The sequence below is a fragment of the Protopterus annectens genome, chromosome 10.part0 (genome assembly GCF_019279795.1).
Source record: "Protopterus annectens isolate FY-2018-M chromosome 10.part0, PAN1.0, whole genome shotgun sequence".
NCBI classification, from domain to species: Eukaryota; Metazoa; Chordata; order Ceratodontiformes; family Protopteridae; genus Protopterus; species Protopterus annectens.
This window is the reverse complement of record NC_056744.1, coordinates 1,519,654,210-1,519,673,974: the sequence shown is the minus strand read 5'-3', so window position 1 is coordinate 1,519,673,974 and position 19,765 is coordinate 1,519,654,210.

Here is a 19,765-nt window from a genome sequence, read left to right as displayed (position 1 = left end):
CCTTACCCTCATCAATGGCCTTAGTGACTGGTTTGAAAAAGTCGACCAAGTTCAAGAGGCAGGATCTGCCCTTGACAAAGCCAAATTGGGTAGGATCCAGTGTCTGTAGGTCCCCAATGTCTTTATTTATGAGTTCCATTATGATCCTCTCCATAGCTTTGCAGACAAGGCTTGTCAAGCTTATGGGGCGGTAATTTCCAGGGTCCGTAGAAGCACCGCCTTTGTGGAGTGGGACCACAGTTGCCGTACGCCATTCTTTGGGTACGTATCCTGTAGTAAGGCTAAGATTAAACAGCAGCCTTATGTGTGGGTTTAGTTCCTCATTGAGTTCGTGTAGCACACAGCCCGGGACACCGTCCGGTCCCATTGATGCTGTGTTTTTTGCTTTAGAGAGAGCAGCTCTCATCTGGGCATCTGAGATGTTTGGGAGGCTAGACTCTGGTGGGATAGATATTTCTCCTTTTGGGGGGGAGGGAGGAGAAATTTGCACTGAACCTGTCTGCCAGTATGTTGGCAATGTCTGTGGGTTCAGTGATTTTTTATCATTTTGGACTAATTCTGAGCATATCTGGGAGTTTCCACCCAGGTTTCTAACATAGCTAAAGAAGGCCTTATGATTGTCTTTTGTGTCATTAGCGATTTTTCTCTCAAAGTTGGCCTTGGATGATTTTATGAGTGATCGTAGTTTTTTTGCTAGTATTGATCAGAGATGCCTTCCCTTTTAGGGATTTTGCTCTGTCATGTAGTAGCTTTCTCCTCTTGTTGTAGAGTTTGTTTATGGCTGGGGTCCACCAGGCCAGGCGCCTGCCTTTGGTGGAAAGGGTCTTGATTTTATTAGGGATTGCTTGATCCATACATTCCTGGAGGTGCTCGTAGAAGGCATTTGTAAGGGTTTCAGCAGCTTGGGTTGTGGTTTCCACTGGCTCGGGGGCCTTGAAGGATACCACTCCAGTCTTAAGAAGTGTGAAGTTTGCTTTTGAGAAGTTCTTCACTGTGGTCTTTTGCTGGGGTGGGGGCGGGATGTGGATCTCCAGTGAGATTAATTTATGGTCTGATCTCACCAATGAGGGATATACTTCCGGTGTGGAGCATTTTGTCCCCATGTTTGTGATGATCAGGTCTAGTATATTTTCTCCTCTTGTGGGAATGGTGACTAGTTGTTCCATAGCATTTGAGTTTATGAACTCCAGGAACCTTTGGGCTAGTGTGTTGGGGCTTGAGTAATGTTCCCAGTCTATGTTTGGGTAGTTGAAGTCACCCAATATGATGGTGTTTGGAGAGACATTCATACTCTCCAGTGTCTTCAGGAAGGCTGTGTGGGTTTCCTGAGTTTGAGAAGGTGGTCTGTAGCATGTTACAAACTGTAGGGCAGTTTTACCTATGGTTAATTGCACCTGGATGGTCTCCGATGCTTCGTGCATTGCCACTAACCTGGAGGTGTGGGTAGCCTGTTTAGAAGACACCCTGGGATGTTGCCTGGTCCCATAGAGGCTGTGTTTTTTGCCTTGGATGAGGTTTTGAGGACCTGCCCTTCAGATATGTAGGGTGGGAGGGAAATTTGGGAGAAGGTTTGTGATAAGTTAGAGGGGTTAAGGGAGTGAAATTTTTGCCAAACCTATCTGCTAGCAGGTTTGCTATCTCTGTGGAATCAGTGTGTGTGATACCGTTGGTCACTAGTTCCGCACATGCTTGAGTCTTACCTTTTAGGCTATGTATATAGCTGTAAAAGGCATTATGGTTATCTTTGGCTGTGCTTGCTAAGTTTTTCTCAAAGGAGCCCTTAGAGGATTTGACAAGTTGTCTTATTTGCCTTTTGAGGCTGAGGAGGGTGCTTTTCCGTTGCTGGGGCCGTGACTTTGTTTTCTTGGGCAGCAACATTTTTGTGGTATTTTGTAAGGCTTGTTGATGCTGGATGTCCAGCATGGCAGCTTGTTTTTACTTGGGGCTCTAGCTTTAATTTTTTTTTTTTTTGTACAGCCAAGTTTATACACTTATGCACGTGATTGTGCAGGGCTTTAGTATAAGCTTCTGCATAGTTACCACTGCTACCTTGGGGTGGGGCTTGAAATGCATTTATATCTTCACCTAGGAGGGTATAGCTTACCTTGGGGAATTTTTTTAGTCTGATTTCACCCTTTGTGAGTTCTGGTGTTAGTGCCAGTTTGAAGGTAATTGATTTGTAGTCAGATTTAACTAAGAGTGTCCGACAGTTGCAGCAGTGCATCTGTTTGACATGTTAGTGAGGACCAGATCTAGAATGTTTGTTCTTCTTGTCAGGGTATGAACAATTTGTTTCAGAGAATTTCAATTAACAAAGTAAAGGAACTTTTGTGCTAGCAATTTGGAGCTAGCATAGGTTTCCCAGTTGATGGTAGGATAATTGAAATCCCCCATAACCAGAGTGTTCAGTAGAATTTGGATTGTCTCCAATTTGGTAAAGTAGGCTTCATGGGGGCCATGACCCATAGAGGGGGATCAATAACTGGCCCCGCAGTATAATCCATAGTTAATCTATAACTTGAATGGGGGTCTTACCCACTGTAACCTGGACTTGGAGTAATTCCATGGAGTTGTCCAGTCTAACTAGACAGGAGATTAATTTATCTCTACTATAGATAGAAACACTGTCTCCTTTGGTTTTCACATGTTCATTTTGTGGTCTAAAGGTGTGGTAGGCATTGTAGTCTTGCAAGGCTGGGGTACTGTCTGAGGCCTTGAACCATGTTTCTGTAACTGCACAGACGTCTACATCTTCTAGTGATATAAGTGCTTCCAGGGAGTGCTGTTTTTGGCTTAAGTTCCTAGCATTTAGCAGCATGACCTTTATTTGTTCTGGTTGGTTAATTTCACAGTGGTAATGTTGTTTTTGAGACCTTGCTTAAAAACGGCACTATGGGGGAGGCAAGAGCCTTTGCCAGCAGCCAAAGGCCAAGAGGTGCCAGGTACAAACTGTCTGAGGTTTGTTGACCATGGTTTCTCAGGCTGACAGGAACTGGATCCCCTTTGAATGACACCAAAAACTAAGCCATTTATTGAAATCAATCATTTTTTGTTAATACTGCAGCATCATTCTAGGTGAGGGTAGTATGCTGCTCAAGGCTAGGGATATACCTGCCTGGCATACATACTCAGAGAGCTCAACCATGTCTCTCTTCATATAGTCCAGTGAGGTGCATCTCAGGTCATTCACGCCAACATGAACTATGACAGAGTCATAAGGGTACTTGTTTCTGAGAGACCTGAGGGCATGTGTGATCTGACGAATCCTGGCATCAGACAAGCAGCTGACCATGACTTTCTCCTTGTCCTAACTGGTGAGTGGGACATCTGTGCATCTCAGTATTTAGTCTCCAATGACAAGAACATTTGTTTTTTGAATGTTTCTCCTTATGGGCTTGGTGGGTGTGACCCTGGTGTTGCTATGTGTCATAGATACTGTGGGGACTGTACTAGATGTAGCAGTCTAGTGTTTTGGAGGTCTCTGGTGTTTAGGTAAGTTTTTCAAGATAACCTCTGTGTATGAAGATTTTTACATTTGATGTATACTATGTGTATGTGTATGTGTAATGGTACTATGTGCATATGTAGTGGTGGATGAGTTGACAACCTCTTCTGTGTTACTGTTTTGAGTATGAGAGAGCATGGGCTCAAGATTCTTGGTGTAGATACATCCATCATACTCTGTACTAGAGTGAGTTATTAGTAGAGGGTTGTCATTGTACATGAGGTAATTGCTACACTGAAGATTCTTGGTGTAGATACATTTATCACACTCTGTACTAGAGTGAGTTACTAGTAGAGGGTTGTCATTGTACATGAGGTAATTGCTACACTGAAGATTCTTGGTGTAGATACATCCATCATACTCTGTACTAGAGTGAGTTATTAGTAGAGGGTTGTCATTGTACATGAGGTAATTGCTACACTGAAGATTCTTGGTGTAGATACATCTATCACACTCTGTACTAGAGTGAGTTACTAGTAGAGGGTTGTCATTGTACATGAGGTAATTGCTACACTGCTTCAAGAGACCCAAGTCAACAAGGTTGACAGGAGAAACAAGGGTAGCCCAACTGTCTGTAATGCTAGGTTGAAGGCTGTTGTCACTAAGGGGTGGCTTTTCAGAATCATTCACTGAGGAGCTCAGTGGCTGGATATTTCTGCAGAGGGATGTATTTATTTATTTATTTTTGCTGGTGGTTAAAAGGTTACAACTCACTAGCAGTATTTCTTTGACCAGGAAAGCACTGAAGATGAGGGCTACACTAATGTGCTACAGGAGTACTTAAGTGAAAAATTGTTGAATTTAACTGTCCGGCTTTGGCGCACAACAGTGTTCAAACAAGCAGAAAACTGCTGAAATGTAGGGCCTACATACCAGAAGTTATAAACTAGAAAAAAAACTTTAAAAAGATTCAAAAGGACCAATGAGGCAGCTTATTCCAAGCCCTAGACTGACCTCCCTTTACCAGATGGGGTCCAATCAACACAATCCTCTCACTAAAGTGCAGATAGCCGCTTCCAATACACGATGGCCTGGAAAACATGCTCAGAGCAAGCAACCAGTGCAAACAAACCCTGATGCAGCAAGCTTTTATCTGGACTATGCTACAGCTACAAGCTACTAGGGTTATCACCTGCCCCACTTTGCAAGGGACAGTCCCTCTTTGGCCAGTTGTGTCCTGAAAAAAAAAAAATGAAAAAATGGCAAATGTCTTGAGCTTTTAGGTCAAAAATTTTTCCTATATTTTCTTTACTAGTTCATAGGTTCATAGGTTCATACTAGGCTATCTGCCCTAGGGCATTTATAAGCCTAGCCAGAGTGTGTTTGTCTTTTGCCACCCATTTTAAATTAATTTTGCTATGCCCTTTTTCGAGATTAGTATACTGTGCCTCTGTCTAACAGTGACACAGAAGTGATACTCGGGGTAAACCTACAATCTCCCATCCACTCATCAAGATTCCCCTTGAAGAGAGTCAATGAGGGACTCTGCCTAACCTGGACTGGGATTTTATTTCAGAGTGAAGGGAGCCTCTGGGTTATGAATCTGTCCCTCCAGCATGTCCTATTTATTTCAGTGCTGAGGTTCAAGTCTTTCGAGCGTGTAGCTCGATGGGATTTGGATTTTCTGAGGTGCAGCATGTCTATTAATTCTGGGTTGGACATGGCTTTATATGTCAGGCACAGATCGCCTCTGAGCAGGCGGTATGCCACTGAGTAGAGCTGGAGTTTCTTTAACTGGGCAGCATATGGCATCTGTTTGAGCCCTTTGATCCTCTTGGTGAGGTACTTTTGGGGTCTTTCCAGTTGCTGCAGGTGTCTGGTAAGGTACATCCCAAAAGGGGCATTGTACTCAATTATGGGCCTGTTGAGGGATGAGCAAAGAGGCACGATGACCTCCCCTGATCTAGATGTGAATCCCTTCATGATTAGGTGAGCTATATAAAATGTTTTTCTAACCACTTTGGCCACGTGGTTGTCAAATGAGAGATTGCTATCAACTTGGGTCCCCAGGTCCCTAATTACTTCTTCCGTACTTAATGGATTACCACCTATGTGGTAATTTGTGGGCACTTTGTTTTTGCCAAAGAGGATGACTATACACATTTGGTGTTTAGCTTGAGGCCATGGCTCTGGCACCAGTTGTCTGTTTCTATGAGGCCCTTTTGGAGGATGCTTGTGTCAGCTGGAGAGTCGATTATGGCACCCAGTTTGCAGTCATCTGCGAACTTGGTCAGCCACAGTCCTTCCATGTTGGTCTGTACCTCCGAGAAATATATACCGAACAAGAGAGGTCCCAGGACTGAGCCTTGTGGGATGCCACTTGTAACTGGTTTGGAGTCTGACATGGCTCCAGCAATTCTAACCATGTGGGTTCTGTCCTTGAGCCAGTTTGCAACCCATCTAGTGGCATAGGGGTTTATATTTAAGCTGATGAGCTTATCTATAATGCCCGAGTGGGGTATTGTATCAAAGGCTTTTGCGAAGTCCAGGTAGGCTGTGTGGACCATCTTCCCTCGTCAATGGCCTTGGTGACTGTTTCAAAGAAATCAACCAGGTTTAAGAGGCAGGATCTGCCCTTAACAAAGCCGAACTGGGTAGGATCCAGTGTCTGTAGGTCCCCAATATCTTTATTTATGAGGTCCATGATGATCCTTTCCATAGCTTTGCAGACCAAGCTAGTCAGGCATATGGGGTGATAGTTTCCAGGATCTGTTGAGGCACCACCTTTGTGGAGAGGGACCACTGTTGCTGTACGCAACTCTTTGGGTACATATCCTGTAGTAAGGCAGAAATTGAACAGTAGTTTTATGTTTGGGTTTAGCTCTTCTTGGAGTTCATGTAGGACGCAGCCCGGAACACCATCTGGTTCCACTGATGCTGTGTTTTTTGCTTTGGAGAGGGTGGCTCTTACCTGAGCATCTGAGATGTCAGGGAGGCAGCACACTGCTGGGATAGATATTTGCCCTTTTGGTGGGGGGGGGGGAGTTTGCACTGAACCTGTCAGCTAGGATGTTGGCAATGTCTGTGGGTTTGGTGTATTTTTTGTCATTTTGGACTAATTCTGAGCATATCTGGGAATTCCCACCCAGGTTGCTGACATAACTAAAGAAAGCCTTGTGATTATCCTTAGTGTCCTGTGCAATTTTTCTCTCTTAGCTGTCCTTAGACAATTTTATGAGTGCCCGTAGTTTTTTGCTAATACTGATCAGAGATGCCTTCCCTTTTCAGGATTTTGCTCTATCATGTAGTAGCTTCCTTCTTCTATTGTATAGTTTGTTTTATGGCTGGGGTCTACCAGACAGGACGTCTGCCTTTGGAGGATTGGGTCTTGGTTTTATTTGGGATTGCATGATCCATGCATTCCTGAAGGTGTTCATAGAATGCATTTATAAAGGATTCTGTGGTCTGGGCCGTATTTTCCACAGGCCCGGGGGCTTTGAAGGATTCTACCTCAGTTTTGAGGAGTGTGAAATTTGCTTTAGAGAAGTTTTTCACTGTGGTTTTCTGGGCAGGGGTGGGGTCGGGATGTGAATATCCAGTGAGATTAGTTTATGGTCTGATCTTACCAGTGAGGGATACACTTCTGGTCTGGAGCATAGAGTCCCCATGTTGGTGATGATCAGGTCCAGTATGTTTTCCCCTCTTGTGGGAGTGGTAACAAGTTGTTCCATAGCATTTGAGTTTATAAATTCTAGGAACCTTTGGGCTAGAGTGTTGGAGCTAGAGTAATGCTCCCTGTCTATGTTTGGGTAGTTGAAGTCGCCCAATATAATGGTGTTTGGAGAGACCTTCATATTTTCCAGTGTTCTCAGGAAGGCCGAGTGGGGTTCCTGGGTTTGGGACGGTGGTCTGTAGCAGGCTATAAACTGGAAGGCAGTTTTACCCACTGTTAGTTGCACATGGATAGTCTCTGATGCTTCGTGCTCTGCCACCAACCTGGAGATGTGGGTATCTTTGACGAATATTGATACTCCCCCTCCTTTTGTGGTTCGGTCCAAGTTTTGGGGCCGAAAAGCATGGCATGAGGTATAACCTGGTAGTGCTGGGGTGCTCTCGGGAGCCTTGAACCAGGTTTCTGTTACTGCACAGATATCGATGTTCTCCATGCTAAGGAGAGTTTCGATGCGTGCATCTTGAGGTTTAGACTTCTGGTGTTGAGTAGCATTACTCTTAGTTTCTTATCCCTTGTGATACCTATGGAGGTGGGTTTGTCTTTTGAGCCTTGCCTAAAAAAGGCACTATGGGAGTGGCAAGAGCCTTTGCCAATATCCAAAAGCCCAGGGGTGACAGGTGCAAGCCATCCCTAGCGAACCATCGTGGCTTGTTGAGCATGTCATCCCAGGCTGGCAGGCATTGGATCCCCTTTGAATGACACCAATACTTAAGCCAGTTGTTGAAATTGATCATCTTGTCTTCATATTGTGGCATCATACTTAGTGAGGGTAAGATGCTACTCAAGGTCAGGGTCATACTGGCCTGGGCTACATGCGCAGAGAGCTCCTCTATGTCTCTTTTCATGTAGTCCAGGGAGGTACATCTCAGGTCATTCACACCAGCATGGAAAATGATTGAGTCATATTTGTACTTGCCTTGGAGTGACCTGAGTGCTTGTGTTATGTGGCAGATCCTAGCACCCGACAGGCAGCTCACCGTGACCTTCTCCTTGTTCAACCTGGTGAGCGGGACGTCAGTGTGCCTGATGATAGAGTCACCTATTACAAGTGTATCAGGTGTGTTGTTTAGCCTTAATTGCTGTGACTGTTTGGCACACTGGCTTTGTGAGCTATGTGTTGCATGTGTTTTGTTTTGGGGTAGCGGTTGCTTGGGTGTCTGCTTTTGGAGGTCTCTGCTGCTTAGGCAGATTTATTTAGAGCCTCTGAGTATGGTTTTGTGTGTTTATGTGTTTGGTTTGCTGTCGTGGTAGGTCTATGTGAGACTGGAATTGTAGTGAGTGTGGTTTCCTTCTCCTCCTGACTGGTTATGCCAGTACTGAGTTGAAAGAGTTTAGCCTCCAGTTTGGCTATATGGTTGCATCTCTCACATGTGTTGGAATTTGTTGGGAGGAGGAGAGGGTTGTCTGTGTACATGAGGCAGTTGTAACATTGCCTCAAGATTCCCAGATTCACCATCTGCACCGGAGTGGAGATTGACAACTGACCTTTGGACATGCTAGAATAGTATTGGGAATTCCTTTATAATTGAAAAAAATGGCCAATGGGGAACAAGGTACTCAAGGGGAGTTTGTGAGGGTGTAGTGCTTTTAATTTTTTAGTGCTGACTTATATAATTGCTTTAGTGAGTAAGTGCCAGGCTTTAGAGTTGCATAAAACAGTTATTTTGTATCTGAAACACCTAAATGTTATAAGAAACAGAATACTCAACTCAAATACTACAATAATAAGCTTTGATTTTGGCAAAAAGGTGAAGTCCTGTCCTTTGTACGGGCCATGGGTATGTTTTGCCCTGTAAAATCTGATGTTTCTACAAAAAATGTCCCACTTTGGGCATTTGAAAAGGTAACAACCCTACTAGCTACCCTAGTTTCAGCGGGAAACACTAAAGAATGTTTGGCACTGCAGAAAATCAGCAAGGAGGCTCTAAAGAATGTTTTAAACAGCTAACAGATCTGATATTTAGATATTGCATGGTGGGAAAACCAGAACAAGCAGAATAGATAGCTTTAAAGCAGTGAAAAATACCAGTAAATACTTAAAAAAACATTTAAAATAGCAAAACCACTTTGTAAACATTGAAAACAGCAATAACATTTGATTTAACAGGCATAGTCATTCAGACAATTACAGTACGACAGTGTAGTTCAGTACATAGTATATAAATACAGTATAAAAGTAGGTGGAAAGCAATAAAAAGTGCAGTAAATACTATAAATAAGCAAAAAAAATTTTTTGGAAGCTCAGAAGCCTCTAGTCATCTGGTATCTCAGCTCAGAGTTGTGGGTGGTAGCCCATCTCAGTTCAGCTCAGTACAAATATAAAGAAACCTGCTCAAATGCAGGGCTTAAATACCAGAAGCTAAAAACTTGAAAGAAATTTAAATAAAGATTCAAAAGGACCAATGAGGATGTTTATTCCAAGCCCTAGACCAACCTCTCTTTGCCAGACAGGGTCCAGTCAACACAATCCTCTCACTAAAGTGCATATAGGCCCTTTCCAATCCAAGATGGCCTGGAAAACATGCTCAGAACAAACCCTACAAACAAACCCAGATGCAGCAATCCTTCTGGGTAAGGAAAACAGCTTACTCTTAGGAGAACAGATTCTTACTTACACAGTTCCATTGCTGTATCGCACATATGTTAGTTGTCAATATAGGGCAGGATTCAATAAACACATACATGGCTCATTAAAACCATATGCTCATCACACCATGATGCACACACGATAGTGCGCTGATTTACATTCAGTAGTTTGTATTCAGCAAATACGGTAAACATTGTTGCACAGTAATTAGTGCATAAGCAGCTGAACTATATGCTAATCAACCAGACCAAGGTGGTGGAGCTATACAACAAGCTGTAAAGCAATCATGTACACTTGGTGTAGCTTTTTGCCTTGTATTCCAAAATTGATTGGAATACAGCCACGAAAACTACACTGGAGGGAAAGAATGTTATGGGCTGCTGCTGCTCTTCTGCCATAGCTCTCAACCTTCCATCTCCAAAATGAGGAACACTAGCCCTTATAATGTGTAACAGGCTCAAGTCTATGCTGCTGCTGCTGATAGACCTCAGGCAAAGAGGAGAAGGGTATTTAGACTCTGATTAAATTTTCATGGTCAGCATGAGGTGGAAATACTCCAGCACTTTAGTGTGGACAGAGACATACTCCAGGTTCCAACATCAGTTCCTGAATTCTATGCTACAGCATGCCAGTGACTTTATGTATTTCCCCATACCCCTGAAGACAGAGATATAACTATACAGGATTTCTACCCCATAGCACACTTTCTTGAAGTCTTGGGTGGCATAGACTGCATGCACATTGAGATAAAAGCATCAACCTGGAAACAGGGAAGGGTATACATCAACAGAAAGGGTTTGCACTCCATTAACTGCCACATCTTGTGTAATGCTAAGGGAATAATCCTTAATGTGTTTGCTGGCAACATCGTCAGTTACAATGACTCCCATATGTGACACAACTCACAGCTCTACCACAGGCTTTCCAGGGGTAATATTACACAAGGCCATTTACTGGGGGATGCAGGGTATGCACTCAAAGTGTTGGTTGATAAGGCCCATCACAAATGCACACACATTCATGGAGGAATGCTATAATTAGGCACATAGTCAAACAAGAAATACCACAGAGCATGTGTTTGGACTACTGAAGTCATGGTTTTGGTGCCTATTTACATCATGAGCTGCTCTGCAGTATGATTCTAAAACTTGTGTAGAAATTATCATAGTCTGTGCTATCCTACACAATATCATCCTGCAAAAACAGCTTTAACAGGAGCACCATGGACTAATAGCAAATGTTCCACCACCACTGGCAAGGTTACTACATCCATATGCAGTTGAGGAGTCAGAGGGGAACCACTAGCTGCTGTGGGTGCAGGCAATCATAGGTGTACATAATATGCCCACGCCCTGGCCAAGAGGCAATGGATAGCACACATGCTCACCATCTAAGGGATACAAATTTCATCCTGTGCACATACATGCAATAAAATTGATGGCAGTCAGCACTCACAACTTTTACTTACTCATCTAATGGCTGTGTACTGCTAACATCAGAGAGAGTCATCCCCGCATGACAACACTTGTAACTATAGGACTATCAAGGTAAGTGTTGAAGCTGTAAAAAAAAAAAAAAAACAAATGTGTAAAAACATGAATGAATGATAGATAACTGCATACTGTTACTTGAAAATGTACCTAAGTAGAATGTGTTTCACTTGTCCATCATTGGCATCAATATGTGACATGACAGAAATATGTAATATATATTTATGCAGTTTATCAGCTAACATGACTAATGCATCTAAAATACACAGCAGAGAAAAAAATCAGGCCAAATGATATTTATCCCAACATTCTCACAAGTAGAGCAATACATACAACTGCCACAGCAACTATTTCAATGCAGGAATCAGAACACTAAAATTCTGTAATAAATAAGAAAAAAATTCCAGATAATATCACTAATACATATCCTAAGCACTCAGTTAACTATCCTTCCTGTGCATCAGACAAAATACATATGTGACCCTGAATCAAAAAGATAGAAATAAGGATATGGAACAGTTGTCATCATTTGCACAGGATGGGGGCAGGAGGCCAGGGCTGACACCAAAGTAGTGAGAGTGTGTGAGTAAGAAACATAAGAAGGCAGGAATGCAGATAATATCAAATTGCCAATAAGACAGAATGACCTGCAACCCTCATTAATGCCTCATGTAGTTGGTATGTGTAGTGGTCTATATGGGCATTGTATGTGAAATGTGTGTGTGGGTGTCTGCATGAACACAGCTGAGATATGTGCTAGCACTACCTCTTGGCATGTTGTATGGGTACATGGTAGAAGTATCAGTTCATCATCATCACCCCTGTCCATGAGAACTGGCTCTGTCAGGAGTTGCACTGGCATGTCCATGCTCTCTTAAACAAAAAAGAAAACAGGCTCCAATCCAGAAGGTAAACTCCAAAAGATTTACTCAGTGTTAAGCACTTTTCGTCTTCTGCCTTCGGAAGACGTCTTCAGACAAAAGAGAAAAAATTCTTTTACACAATTTAAAAGAAAAAAAGGCGACAAAACAGCACAATACATGTATCATACAGCTGCCAGTCAATTAACCACTTAAAACCAAAGTTAATTAAAGTTATACCAGTTGTAAAACTTCAAATAACTAAAAACGGTCCTTTAAAGCTTCATTTCTAAAATCATTACAAACTGAACACAGTACATAAGAAGTTATCCCCGTGCATATAAATATAACAGAAAAAACTTTGCTCGAGTATATAGCAAACATGAACCTATAAATATAAATACATGCTTACTTTAAATGCGAAGTGTTATCACAACATGAAAAATTGAACAATAACCAAGGTTAATTAAAGATATAACAGCTCTGAAAACTTTCATTATTAAAACAATCCTTTGAAAATCCATTTAAAAATTCATTACAAATGGAACACAGTGCGTAAAAAGGTATGCCCGTGCATATAAATACAAACAAAAAAATACATTGCTCAAGTATATAGCAAACATATAACATAAAAATAAATATATGTTTGTGCTTCAAATACAAACTGTTCTCACAACATGAAGAAATGATAATGCCAGCAATACAAATTCGAGAAGTCAGAGTGTTGAATATAACAAAGAAAACATCCGATACTCAGTATGACACTCAACTGCAGGCTTGCTAAACAAAATGCTTCAAAGGGTGTACCTGCTGCACTTGTGTTGTACTGAAACATCCATTCCAAAACAAAAATGCGATAAATAAAGATGCGATAAATAAAAAATATATTTAAAAAAGTATACCTACAGCACTTACATTCTACTAAAATTTTCGTTCCAAAGCAAAAAATACATCAAATAAAAAAATATGCTTAAGTATAGACAACAAGTAAACATACAAAAAAAAAAAAAAATATATATATATATATATATATATATATATATACATATATAAATAAATAAATAAGCATAAATATATAAATAAATATAAATATGCATATACAAGTTAGTAGGATCGGATTACCGTCACATACTAGGAAATGACATTACCAATAACACTAAATCAATAAAAGAGTTATCTACAGCATAAAAAAGATGTCTAAATGGAATAACCAACATGTTATACAAACTTAACAAATGCTGTAATACTAAAAGAATCAATGTTGAACATTAGTCCATATACTGAACCTATAACACAAACATCCCATGAAAAAACACCTAAGGGGTGTGCAAACTAACCTAGGTATTGACATAAATTATAATCCATGTGATAAAAATCACCTCAACAAACTTCTTAACTTCAAAACACACGTCAAAGAAGTGACTTAATTCAGACTAGGTAATGTATATGAATTCAGTCTGAGTTGCCAAATAAGTTCCCATTTCTCCAACAATAACTGTTGGGGTCCACCTCTTTCATTAACTACTACCTGGTCAATCACCTTGAATAAGAAGGCATGAGATGGATTCTCATTACAGTGTCTCGCTAGGGCATTAGTGCTACTCCTCTTCCTTATATGGTATGTGTGTTCATAAATCCTTTCTTTTAGCCTTCTGTCAGTCTTCCTAATGTAAAAAGCAGGACATGACTGACAGAAAGCTAAATAAACCACTGATTTAGAATTACAGCTGTATCGACCCCTTGCTTTGAACATACATTGGATCACTGTGAAACTAGACCATGTAGATATAAATTTACAGTAATTACATGCCTCACATTTATGTACCTTCTATTCTAATATGTTTCGTAATCATACTTTCCATAATGTTTTTAAGGTCCCTACCCTTTTTAAAAATAATTACTGGTTTATCACCTAATTTCTCCACCAAATCCTTCTCAAAGGTCAGCAAATGCCAGTTCCATCTAAGGATATCAATAATATATTTTGCTTCCAGGGAGAAAGGGGTAATAAAACTCCACTTGCAACTCACCAACTCAATACCTACTTGACCCATACTTACTAATGGTGGGTGTTCACCAGGGGCCACTAACTCCAACTCATCAAACACATCAAGGTCAATATCTACTTCTTTTAAGGTAAAGATAGGATTAAACATACCCAAATGTCTTTTTCTACAAACTTCTCCCACCATTTCATCAACCAGGAATTCAGGGTAACCACGACTCATGAACATGTGTTTCAACAAGGCACATTCCTCATCAAATGACAAGTCTTCAGATGTCATTCGAGCAGCTCTCACTAGTTGTCCCTTCAGAACAGATTTTTTTCTGATGGAACGGGTGTCAACTAGAGAAGTGCAACAGAGTGTTTGAGTACGTAGGTTTCTTATATATTTTAGCTAAAAAGCCTCTACGCAAAACATCCCTTTTGAATTCCACATCTAGGTAACTGATGGTATCTACACTATAAGTACAAGTGAATCTTAGGAATGGGGTGCTGTTATTCAGTACACCCACAAAACTACTAGCATCATCTGCACTTCCTTGAAACATAATAAAAATGTCATCCAAAAACCTATTGTAGAGTTTTACTTTTTCAAAATTGTCATTATTGAATACATGGTCATGTTCCCACTGAGCTAGAACTAAGTTTGCGTAACTTGCTCCACATGGGGAACCCATAGCTACACCAACTATTTGTTTGTAGATGTCACCATTGAAACCAACATAATTGTTGTTCAAAATCACATCTATGAGTTCTTGAATCAAACAAATCTCGTCATTCTCTGCTCCTTGGGTGATAAGCTTCCTAGTGATATACTCAATCCTTATGTCATGTGGTATGGAGAAGTAAAGGTCAACTACATCTATTGTGAGAAAGAAAATACTGTCTTGGAATTTAAATTTATCTAAATTTTCCAAAAAAGCCCAAGAGTCTTTACATATCTGTTCCTCCATAGTTATATATTTCTTTAATAACTCATCTACATACTTAGAACAAGCATACATGATAGAAGACCTAGCGTTTACCAAACTCTCATAGGAGGATTTTCAGCATTTTTATGAAGCTTGGGTAAACCAAACAAATTTGGGGTTCTTGGCTTTGAAATCACTAAATAATTATAAACATCAACACTGATTAACCCTTCAATCAACAGGTCCCTAAAAAAGGAAAAAATGTTTTTGTAAGTAGTGTTCATTTCATAAAGACTAGATCTAACATAGATCTTACTATCTAATACCTCAAACATTTTTTTATCATACTCCTCATTGTCCATAATCACCAGTCCCCCACCTTTATCCGGTTTGAAAAAATGAACTGGTAAAGTTCTAGCCGATCTCAAAGCTTCAGCTTAATTTTCATTGATGTTCTTAATGCTGTTTTTCTTTACACTCATACGCAAAGTCCTCAACTTGGACTCACACATGTGTTCAAACAACGATAAGGTGGGACAAGTAGGGGGATTGTATGTACTAGCTACCCTTAAAGGGTCATCTGCAAAACTCCTATCAACAAAAATTAAAGCCAAGTTCAATTTCCATATGTATAATTTCAGATCGATCAAGACTCCTGGTAAATCAAAATGTTCCTCAGGCATGAAAGTTAACACCTTACTAAAAAGATTGCATAGTTCATGACTACACCCAGGTCCACAACTCTGTGGGATGCTGCATCTGGGTGTAGACACCTCAAACACTGACAGAGAAGTAGAAGTAGTGCCACTACAGTGGCGGGATCAGGCATGGCCATGTTGGCTAACCCTAGATGATGTTGCAGCCCTTTCGCCACACAGATGATGTTCCCCTCCCAGCAGACATTCCTTCTCAAGACACACTGCTCATTTCATTGTGGCATTTATCTTATTCAAAGAATCAATCACGCATGTCAGTTTGTGCTATGTGTTGAGCCCTAAACATGTCTTGGGCGGTATTAGCGGAATATGACTGTGTCTCCATGATGGCCCTAAACATATGTTGAGTGGCACATAATGACACACCAGCATCAGGTGGAACTGCAGCTACCCTCCTCCATTCCTAAGAAATCATATCAATGGCCCAACAATGCATCTGATCATAATTACAGCCATTGCCACCAGCTTAGTTCCAAATCTGCTTTCTTGCAGCCATATCCCCCTGGCTCCTCTCAAGCAGGAAGTCATCATGTGGGTCTATATTAGATAATCAAACTTTAAAAAATTTGAATGTCATATGATGGAAACCATATGATCGAACTTTTAAAAGTTCAAAAATCTAATAGCAAAAAAAGACTACACAAACAACCTACCTGAAAATTTTAAGATGGAGGCAAGCCCTCTGCACCCCCTACACACCCTGCTCTTTAAATATACCAACTCTGAGATCACACTACAGTGCAGAAAAGGGAAATCTTCCCATTCTGCGCTGTACAGAGATCTCCATTAAAATGTTCAAACTTTCAAAAGTTTGATCATATGGTGTCGACATTTGACATTTGAACTTTTGAAAGTTCGACTATCAGATATAGACCCGCTTCATGCTGCCTCAGAATCTCAATGATGACCTCATTCTCCATGTCACTGAAAAGGGGTTTTGTGGATTTGTAGGATTGGGTGTTATAATCCCATGTGACATGAAACAGGGAAGGATAAAACACATTAATATTGCATAAGTAATGTATTTCTTCATAAAAATAATCGGTCTGTGAACCGTTTGTCAACATAAAGCACTCCCCTCCCACACAAATAAAGGTTTATACAAACCAAGGAACACCACATAAGTAATGTACATATCTTCCCCAAAATTATTAGGCTTTTTACACATTTTCAACAAAAAAGCATTTGAAACATATTTCTTGTTTTGGACAACAGAAAGGTAGATGCCCCCCCCCCCCCACACACAAACACGTTTGTAAAAAAAAACAAGGAATACTGCATAAGTAATATATGTGTGTTTCCCACAAAATTCTCAGGTTGTCTACACATTTTCAGCAGAAAAGCATTTGAAATGCACTTCTTATTTAGGACAACAGAATGGTAGTTTGCACCCCCAAACACTTCAACAAAAATGTAAGGGTCTGTAAAAGCATCCATTCTGTCAGCATTCATATAGTGAAGACTGAAAAGTTATGTCATTGATTACTGGATTACTATTATCATTGCTAAATTGTAAGGAAGCCCATTTATGAATGCCAGTCAAGTTTCACTGTACTCAACACTCCTGTGTAGGTTACCCCAGGCTATCAGAGAAGCATAACGCCAGTGTCAGTGCCATGTACATTACCATTTCTCTCCAATACCATATGAAATTGCATAAAGCAAATTTTAAGAACATACTTTTGCTGAAAGTGTAACATAAGGATCTTACAAGTGTAAATACCTGCCAAAACTGCCTATGCCAATAGTGAAGTATAAGAAGTGCATACAGATAAAAAAATATATTTTTTCTCCTGGCTATATAAATACATTTGTAACAGCTTACAAAAATCTAAACTGTCCTTGAGTAATACAAGCATACTTTAGCAAAATAATGACTTTTCTACAGAGAAATCACCTTCAAAGCACTACCGATCTTCAGTGTTATCCGAATACATAAGTCTCCTCACATTCATGTTCCATAGCTGCACAGTTACCTTTTTATAGTGTAGATTCAACCCTCTGAGTACTGTGAAGATGTAAATGAGGTATGAATTCATTAAAATTGCTGAATATCAAACTTCTGACTGAGATGTAGTCTCTGCACCATTGTTAGGTGCTAATGGCTTGCAGCTGTAAATGATTAGTGTGAGTAAGGGAAAACGCAACAGTAATTCAGACCCTCTTCCCTGCAGTGAGTGTGTCAGTGAGGATACACGTACAAAGTTTGCACTTAACATCTGTGAACTTTCAAATAAAGCAAAACACCACCCATGTATAATTTTTGGTCGATTATAACAGAAGTTTCCTGCCTTTGCTGAAGACTGCAGTTCATTGCTATGTATTTTGCTCACACTTTGAAAGCAAAGTAATAATAAATGCACTATAGACTGTATGCCTGATATTAAAGCAGAGATAAGAAGAATGGGAAGGGTAAGGAAGAATGATCAGAGTACAAACAGAAGACAGAGCTGCATTTCTGCAATTATATTCATAAAGGCTTGTGTGATCACTCATTGTACTAAATATAACAGCAACAAAACCCAATAGATCCACCACGGCAAAGTATTAGCAAAATCTTTAATGGACGGGATAAGCGCTTCCGAGTACTAAAAACTCTTTTTCAAAGTTCTTAGTACTCAAAAGTGCTTATCCTTTCCATTAAAGATTTTACTAATACTTTGCTGTGGTGGATCTATTGGGTTTTGTTGCTGTTGCATTTATCTTCTACCATTTTGGTCCTTTAGTTCTGCTGCTTCTAGTTTTGATTGATTTTACTAAATATGTTAGCCACACATGTACAACCAACTGACAATGTCCAAGTGTAGGAACTGTTAAAAATGGATACAAAATGTGAATTGGTTGTACACACATGATTTGATTAGTATTACAAAGCTGTGTCTGTGGCAAAGACAGATAACCCACTATAACTGAGTTTTGTAAGTACAATAGTCTGATGAGTCAAATTCAGAGCAGTCTAGTTGTTTAACATTTCTTTCACTTTTTTATCTTTTCTGTTTCTTTTTTTGGCTTTACCATTTGAGCAGCATGTGGCTTAGCACAAGCACAGTTAACTGCCTAAAAATTGATGACAGTTGTAAACGAACTTTGACGCATCTCCTTTCTGTGCTTGTGCTGCTCTGCATGGTTTTCTAGCCAATGACACTGCTGCTTGCCATGAAACCGACTTGCATATGTGTAATCATGATGAACAGCATGAATATGCAATTAGTGCTGCTAACATGTAAACTCTGTGTAGGCTTTGCACGAAGCCAACGCAGAGTTTATTGAATCCCCAGGATAAGGTTTTTCTCTTACATGAACTGGTCAACAAACCTGGCTTTATAGAAAGTAAGAGACTCCTACTGATGCTTTTAGCATGGAAATACAGTAGCATATACATTAATGTAGGTACTGCGGAATTGTGGGGCCAGACTTTCATAACATCATAGCAGGAGTTTTTGGCTCCAAGAAAATTTTTAGGGTGTCAAAAACTGTGTAATTTTGTATTTTACATGATAAGGAGATTATACCCATTTTCATGGTTTTCTTACTTACACTTGCTTCAGAAATTGACCCTTACACTTTAAATCAGTATCAGTCCACCCCTTCACACATTTTAAGTATTGTTCACTTGACAAAGCAAGTTACAATGTTAAACAACAATCTAAGGACCTCATAAGATGTCATCAGAAGTACTATTATATACATCAGAGATACTGTAAATCTTGCCACCCCATCATAAATCAGTTTTTTCCTTAATGGTATTTAAAGTGTCTGGCTGTCTAATAAATAGGGAAATATTGTTCAAACACGTCCCTAACCTTTAATTAAAAGAATCTCCTTTCAAGTGAACCAACCTTAGTTTTCATTTTAACTAGCCACTTACAATTTCTTGCAAAATACTGTTGGTTAGCAAAACTAATTCCCAGTGGTGTTCATTGTTCATTGCAATAGTTAGAACAAACTTAAAACCTCAGGACAGGCCACCTAGGAATTCATCTCCGTAAAGTTTTATATCATAAACTGACACACCAGC